The sequence below is a fragment of the Myotis lucifugus genome, unplaced genomic scaffold (genome assembly GCF_000147115.1).
Source record: "Myotis lucifugus unplaced genomic scaffold, Myoluc2.0 scaffold_44, whole genome shotgun sequence".
NCBI classification, from domain to species: domain Eukaryota; kingdom Metazoa; phylum Chordata; class Mammalia; order Chiroptera; family Vespertilionidae; genus Myotis; species Myotis lucifugus.
In genome coordinates, this window is record NW_005871092.1 from 904,030 (window position 1) to 911,927 (window position 7,898).

Below are 7,898 nucleotides of genomic sequence, written 5' to 3' on the forward strand. Positions count from 1 at the left end.
CAACATGGGGCAAAGAGCTTTATTTAGGTAGTAAGAGTATAAGGTAAGGTTTTAAAGTCAAAGTAAAACTCTGTTCAGTTTAAAGTAGAAAACCCAGCTCAATTTGCTTGGCTTTGCTTATATTTTTGAGCAAATTATGAAAAGTTATCACCACACTCCTATTATTATTATTACTAGAGGCCCGGTGCATGGGTTCGTGCACCAGTGGGGTCCCTAGGCCTGGCCTGTGCCCTCTCACAATCCGGGACCCCTCGGGGGATGTTGGAGAGCTGGTTTCGGCCCGATCCCTGTAGGCCAGGCCAAGGGACCCCAGTATGCATATAAGATTTTTGGTTAATCTCTTCCTGCCCTCCCCCCTTCTCTCTTCCCCCTGAGATTCATCAGTCTGTTCCATGTTTCCATGCCTGTGCGTTGAGCGTCTACCCCCTGGTGGTCAGTGCGCATCATAGCTACTGGCTAATTGGCTGGTAGCTTAGGCTTTTATATATATAATTTTTATTTAAATCCTAACCCAAGGATGTGCTTTCATTCCTGAGAGGGAGAGAGGGAACACTAGCAAGGAAAGAGAGAGAGAGAGAGAGAGAGAGAGAGAGAGAGAGAGAGAGAGATGGATGTGAGAGAGAAACATGGATCACTTGCCTCCTGCATGCACCCTGACGGGGGATTGAACCTGAAACCTGGGTATGTGCCCTGACCAGGAATGGTACCCACAACCCTTTGGTGCATGGGAGAACATTCCAACCAACTGAGCCACACTAGCCTGGGCTCACTCCTATTATGATCTGGTCACCTTGCCTTATTTTTAATATTCTAATCATCAATTTAGTATTTATTTATGTTACTTTTAAGTCTAATTAAATGCTTCCTGACCATGATTCTGCTAAATTATTATATGTGTTTCCTTTTATATTTATAGAATTTAATTTAATCCACTGAGTCACAGAAATGATGCGTTTGATTCTTTCAGCAGTTAAGCAGGGTCAGGTGGCTTTGTTTTGAAGTTGAGAGTCCCTTCTGGAAACCTCTGCTTGGTCACAGAGTGGACTGCCCTGCGGATGAACTTCTTTGCTGGAGGACTGTCAGTTACCTGTGGCTGAGCACCTGGGATCTGTGCAAGCTCAGCCTCTCTAACGTTTCCATTTGGCAAACCATGCAGAAAAACAAGATCATCATACAATTACATCAAAAACAGCTTTGTTCTCTATATTAGGCTGTTCTTTTCCCTGGGCACTGGGTATCTTTCATTATGCTCCGGGTTTACAGGAAGAGCGGATTTCTAACACAGACTGAAGAATGCTTTTCCTCCGGGTTCTCTACATTGTTGCGACACCCAGTTCCCACTTTACCTTGTTCTTCTCATTTAATTTGTAAGGTCTTTATAGGGATTTGACCCTGGATTTTCAGAGGAGGTCAATCATAAATGTTTTGATTATGAAATGAACACATGTACACATACAGAAATGTGTAAATATATATGAAATATGTAGATAGTAGTAATCATGTATGTATAAAATATGTTTATCATGTTATGTAGATGTGTACATGTACACACTTATATTTATAGGAAAATGTTTTAATTCAAATAGGAAATACTTATCAGAGGTAATTAAGGAATTGCTCTGTGTTGTGGGGTCCATCATGTGGACAAAAGGGAATATGTATTTGCCAGAGAAAGACTTTTCTTTTTCAACCAGGTGGAGTGATATAGATTTCTTATCCCTGAGAATGTTTTTTTTCCTCGAGTAACATAAATAACTAAACAAGAAAATAAAGTTCATCAGAATGTCATACTTCTAGATAGTCCCTTATGAATATGATGAACTTCCCAGAATTTTATTTGTTTTCATTTATAACATTGCTTCATTGGCTTTATCTGTGTCATTGACCAAATTAAGCAGGCTATGAAAAAATCATCCAACAGCAAAAGGTATGTTTCATGTATTTAACTTGTGTCAAAGGACATGCAATGAAGAACACATCGTTTGCAGGAAATAAATTATACACGGAGATAAAACTAAATAAAAGTCACCTTGCATACAAGAATCATTTCAATTAAAACCATGTACTTCTCTACTCACATAAATGAGTGTCAAACTGTTGACAATATTTTAAATGTTTTCCATGCCACTTACAGAAGTGTTTGTTTTCATCAGGTCAATGGTCATGTATGTGTTTTACGTATATTATCTATGCATTGCACAATTTATATTGGTACAATTGCATATTTTTATTGTTTTGTTTTGTTTTTCTAACTCCGAATCTTTCAGGTGTTAGTGCTGGTATCTGCTAGGGAAGGAACATGGACCTTACAGGATATACCTCAGTTTACCCAGTTAATATTTGAAGAGTTGAGTCTAGACTGCAATACTGTTTGACTCTTAGTCCCTGGGCATTTTCGTCAGAAACATTTTCCTTTAACCAGCTGAGGAAGAAAGAGAGCAAAAGATATTTGGAAAGAGGAGGAGCTGGGCAGGCTTAGGAGGTTTTACAGACACAGTTCATTCATTACTCTGCCATCTCTTATTCACCAGTGAAGCACACAGCTTGTAACTCCAGTCCCATGACAGCTGACCAGCATGAGCTATGGGAATAAGCAACTCCTAACCTTATCCTCAGAATGGTCACAGTCTGTTTACCAGTTAATATAATATGCAACGTTTGGGAGAGTCTTTGGCTATGAAAGGAGTAGAATAAACTGGAATCTATAGAAAAGTGTGGTGAGAAGGACAAAACCTTGCATGATAAAGAATCAAGTGAAATAATGTGTGCTTGCTGGGAGACTGGACCCGCTGAAGCAAGTTAAATTTACTTTTCTGTCCAGTGAGAGTGTACTGTCTTAGCAAATCTCATTTATCCTTTGTTCTGTCATCCCCCACCCCCCTCTGCTGCTGACCCACACAGTCCATTTTCTGGTCTCCTTCAGCTAAATAATCATGACCGAAGAAACAACTTATTATCCTTGGCATCTGCCAAGTGGTGGAATAGGCCTGTGATTCACATATAATTCACACTTCACCCAAAGTACCACTTCAGAAGACAGTGGGGATTCCAGAAAATACTTGGAAAGCTACCTTCAAGAGGATACAGGGGGAGGGACCTGCTGAAGGGAAAACACCAATCTTCTCCATATCTTCTTCACCAAGTATGAAATTTAAGGGTAGCAATGACCGCAAGTGAGGTGAGGCTGAAGTCACTAGGTTAAAATCTCCAGGGCCCTGAAGCACTGAAGGTGCCTTTCTTGCTCAAACTGCAGGTCAGCAGTGGTGCTGTGCTCATTGTGATCACCCAGGGCCGTGGTTGGCAAACTGCGGCTCTCGAGCCACATGCGGCTCTTTGGCCCCTTGAGTGTGGCTCTTCCTAAGCCTTGGGCATACTCTAATTAAGTTAATAACAATGTACCTACCTATATAGTTTAAGTTTAAAAAATTTGGCTCTCAAAAGAAATTTCAATCGTTGAACTATGATATTTGGCTCTGTTGACTAATGAGTTTGCTGACCACTGACCCAAGGATACAGGCTGGTGAAGCAGCGCCCTCAGTGCTGCATTCACAGCACCCTAGGAGGGCAAAGGAGTTTGCAAATGGCATTTGAGTACTTCAACTTGGAAGTGACACTTCTCACTTCTGCTCCCAAGTCATTGGCCAGAATTAGTCACATGGGTCTGCCCACCAAAGAAAATTATGGGAACAACCCTACCGTGTATCCAGAAGTCAGTGAGCTGGAAATATGTAGTCAATAATGGTGACGGTTACTGCACAAATAACACATTCAACATCTAAACCATTTTTAATAAAACAAATTGGAGGCAAACACAGACTCGGATTAGTAGAATGGTAGTGTCAAACACCGAAACATGAAAAAAGAGAAGTAGAAGGACAGCAAAGCAGTTGATAAATTTATAAAACATGTAATGCAGAGAAGTGGTAAATGTGAAACTGTAGATTCAACAGAGGCTTTGGCAGACTTATCAATGGCAAAGCTACATTGGGCTAAAATACTTATCTCTGAAGCTGATAGAAGGAATGGAAACCCTATTAAATATAAGTAGCATCCTGGTGCCATATTTAAGGAGACTTTCCTGGAATGACCTTGGAGCTGACCTACTCAATCAATCTTGATTCTGCTACATTATTAAGGTCCCTTCAACTAGCAATTGAAGAATCTTTTAGATTCAACAGAGGAAGATCTTCCCCAACTCATACAATTAGTGGGGAAAGCAATCTGGCCAAATACTAATTCTAGTTAACACTAGCTCATCTATTTCCATTCTTTCTTCGCCCAAGATAATCAGTGTGATGAAAGTGCCTAAGAAGTTTCCTGGGTGATATAAGGAAGAAATAGATTGGCCATTCACACTTCCTCCTCTCGTATTCTTCAGAACAAGCTCTAAGCTTGGTCTCCTTTTGCCATGTTACTTTTGGGCCAAATCTTACCTACTCTACTTTTAGTTATGGTTTCTTACTTTAATGATCTTTTTTGTGAACTCCAGAGGATTTCTATGGTTCAACTCCTCACATTAATAAATCCAGACAAAGTAGACTCTGTGGGCATATAAAAAATAGTCTGAGTTTATGAATTATATTTCAGAGTAAATGTTTACTTCCTTAAAGTGCTGCCAATAGACTGTTCCATTTTCAGAGCCACCTTTCCTTTCCCTGAATCTTAGACTCTGCATCTGTGGTGAAGTGTATATGAGAACACAAACAACTGAGGCTCGAATACATTGTTGGTGGTTGACATTTTTCCCATAGTCCTTTTCTTCCTTTTAAGTGTTTTCATGCCCTTTACAGATTCTGCAAAAGAACCGGTAGGCTCCCTATCTCTCCAGCCAAGCACCCCCAACAACCTTCATAGAGCAGGATGCTCTTTCCTCCCTCCGGGGAAGCCAGATACCAATCTGCTTACCTCTGATGATTCAGAGAGAAGGAGGCACAGCCGTGGAGGGGAAGGACTGCTCTATATCTGAGCAGCTGCCTCAGGGTAGCAGAATGTGCTGTCCCTGATGAGGCCAGCAAAGGGCAAGCCAGTTTCTCCTCACTCACTGGAAATCTGAAATCAAGGCGGGTGGAACCCTCCCAGACAGAGGTCACTTGATTAACCCGGCCCACGTTGCTTGATAACAAGGTCAAGTACTTCTCACTGTGAGGGGATTTTCAATTTATTTCACAGAAAAGATAGCTCCGTCTAAGCCATCATCCCTCTCCCCCGGGAATGCTGATAGAGGAAGCTAAAGGAGGAAAGGCAGGAGCCCTTTGCTGGGGCCTTGTCCTTACAGTCTCCAGGGTTCATCTGGCCGGGGTCCCATTTCTTCCCCTGCTTATGGGGGGGTGTCCTATGCTGTATCTTTACAAGAAAGGGGCCAGAGCATTAAGAGGAGGGATAAGGTCAGTCCTTCCCAAGTTCCATCTGGGATTCAGAGTACAGCCTTCAAATAGGGGGCAGGGGATCCTTTTGTTTGGTTTGGCTTTCTGTATAATTTACTGCAAAGGGAGTCAGTTGCTTTGGCCTGCCCAGTGTTCCTTCTCTCTTCTTATGCTTTTCTTTAAAGAACCTTTTCTTTAAAGAACCATGTCCTTTATTATTTTAGTCCTTGATTTAGGAGCCCCCTCCAGGGTTGACACACTCTATCCCTCTGACCATTGGGCGAGTTAAGAGATGCCCACTGCACCCAAGTCGGGCCAGTGGGAACTGTCAACCTGGGCTCTCGAGATACAATCAGGGAGGCACTGGATGGGATTAACAGCTGACTCAACAGCAGCTGGGAGTGCCTGTGGCCACTGTTGCTTTCCTAAGTGTTAGCTTCACTCTTAGGCAGACTTCCCATATGGCAGCAAAGAACAGGGATAGAAAAAAGAGGGAGAGTGGAAGAAAGAGGAGTAATTTGATGATACTTCTGAGTGACCCACAATTCACCCATGCCTGAACTATAGCCTTAGATTTCTCGACTAAATAAGCTCTTAACTTCACTTTTCCCCTTCAATGTGTTTGAATTGGATAGCTGTTAATTGCATTCAGAAACATACACAAATGCAAAACATATCTCATTCATTTCCTAGTATAGTGCATCAGACTTGGTATTTCTGGGCCCACAGAAGTACAGTGGTATCCAAATCCATGTCTGTAGCATGGGATGTGGGCCGAGGAGAGCACTAGACTAGACAGTCCGTTGCAGAAACAGAACTATAAAAGTTGTTTCACCTCAGGCAAGTCACACCTCCACCTTGGGGCCTGAATTCCTTCATTTTAAAGCCACTGAGTCAAAGAGAAGGGTCAAAGGACCCCTCTTTGAAGGAAAACTACAGGTTTCTGATGGGCAACCCATGTTTCTCAGGTGCTTGACACCTGGCCGTTTTATATGTTGATCCCATTACTGCCCTTTTTCACCAGGGTACCGCCATTCTCCCCAACTAAGAAACTGATCTCATGTGCTTATTTGGGCATTTGTTTGGTTGTTGTATTTAGTTTAGTTTTCGTCCTGAATGAGGCTGAAATACTGGCAAATTCCTTAAACAGAGTTACAATCTCTGGCTTGGTACTTTGTTTTCCTTTAATGCTATAAATCTGCATGATGACTTAGATGTGTCATCCTCACTCCAGTATAGTCATTCATACATGCTCTTTCTGTTTCCTACTGACCTTGTTCGCTCGTATACTTTCATTCATTAATCTTTTCCTCTTATTCCCACCATCCTCTTTCTTCCAATACATGCCCTGACTGTATCAAGTAGTCTTAAATTATTTTTGCATTTTCCATATTTTCTCCTCCTAAATGGCCATAAACCTAACCACCATCCATTTAGCAATACTGGACATCCACGATAGGACAAGTACCTTGCCATATCGTTTCTTTAATGATATCTCAAACATCCTCTGAGATGGATGTTTCTTTGGCTGAATTATTGAACTTTTCTGGTCCTATTTTCTTCATAGAGCTTAAACTAGAAACCTGTTTACATTTCTCCAAACCTGTGCTCTTTCTAATAAAGTAGTTGGACTCCCTATACATGTGCCAAATGCTAAGTCACACAGCCTTCAAAGACGACAACCACCATCAGGTCTCTGATTAATGGTCTATTAATACCTGGTCTCAGGCTACCTGGGGACCATCCTTCAGCTTTCTGACAATGCCTTTGTAGGAGGCACTCAGACAAGACAGAGAAACAAGAATTCCAGAGAAAACAGACAGTCAAAACAAGATACATCCTTACACAAGCAAAAGAAGTTTCACAGAACTTACCCCTCTTTCTACATGTTCCCCCCAAGGAAAACATCTACAATGAATTATACTTTCAGAGAAAAAATGGAGAGAAATAGAGATGCACAGAGGATGTGGTAGCTAGGGAATTTGCTGGCTCTAAACCTGGACTATCCCATACTTGCAAAGATTATGATCTGGACTTCACAGACAATCAGTAAGAGGAGGACCTAAAGGCCTCAGATCTCCTTTCCCGGTAGGTTCTCATTAGCAATGCTGTAATAAGAAATAATCCATTTTTTCTCTCCAACTAAATTGCGGGTGCAGGTAATAATTTGTAGAATGTGGTGGGATGCTGTGTGGTGGTGCTGAGCAAGGTCAGATGCAAATCTGATGGGTTACCTGCTGCCCCTGCTTCCATTGAAGTTCACTATGAAGTTGGGGTCAGCAGGGCTTTCCATGACAGCTGAGTTTATTACTTGCACCTGGAGAAAATGACAGAGGTGAGCCTTCTGCCAGGTGACAAGGTGGCAGGGGAAAGAAGGGTATGTGCTAGGAGGTAGGCCATGCTGTAATTTGGAGTTGTTGTTAGGCTATTCTAGGGGGTTCTAAATGCATCTTGGAAGACTACTGATCATAGGACTTGATTATGGGTTCATTCTAAATAAATGGAAAAGCTCCAAGTACTAGAGGGAAAAAGCCA

At 41.9% G+C, this 7,898-nt stretch overlaps 1 protein-coding gene across 1 annotated transcript in view; it reads right to left on the bottom strand.

The window, feature by feature from the left end:
* The window catches only part of SORCS1 (sortilin related VPS10 domain containing receptor 1), a 290,995-nt gene that overhangs the window by 19,543 nt on the left and 263,554 nt on the right, over nt 1-7,898 (bottom strand). The window lies entirely within an intron of this gene.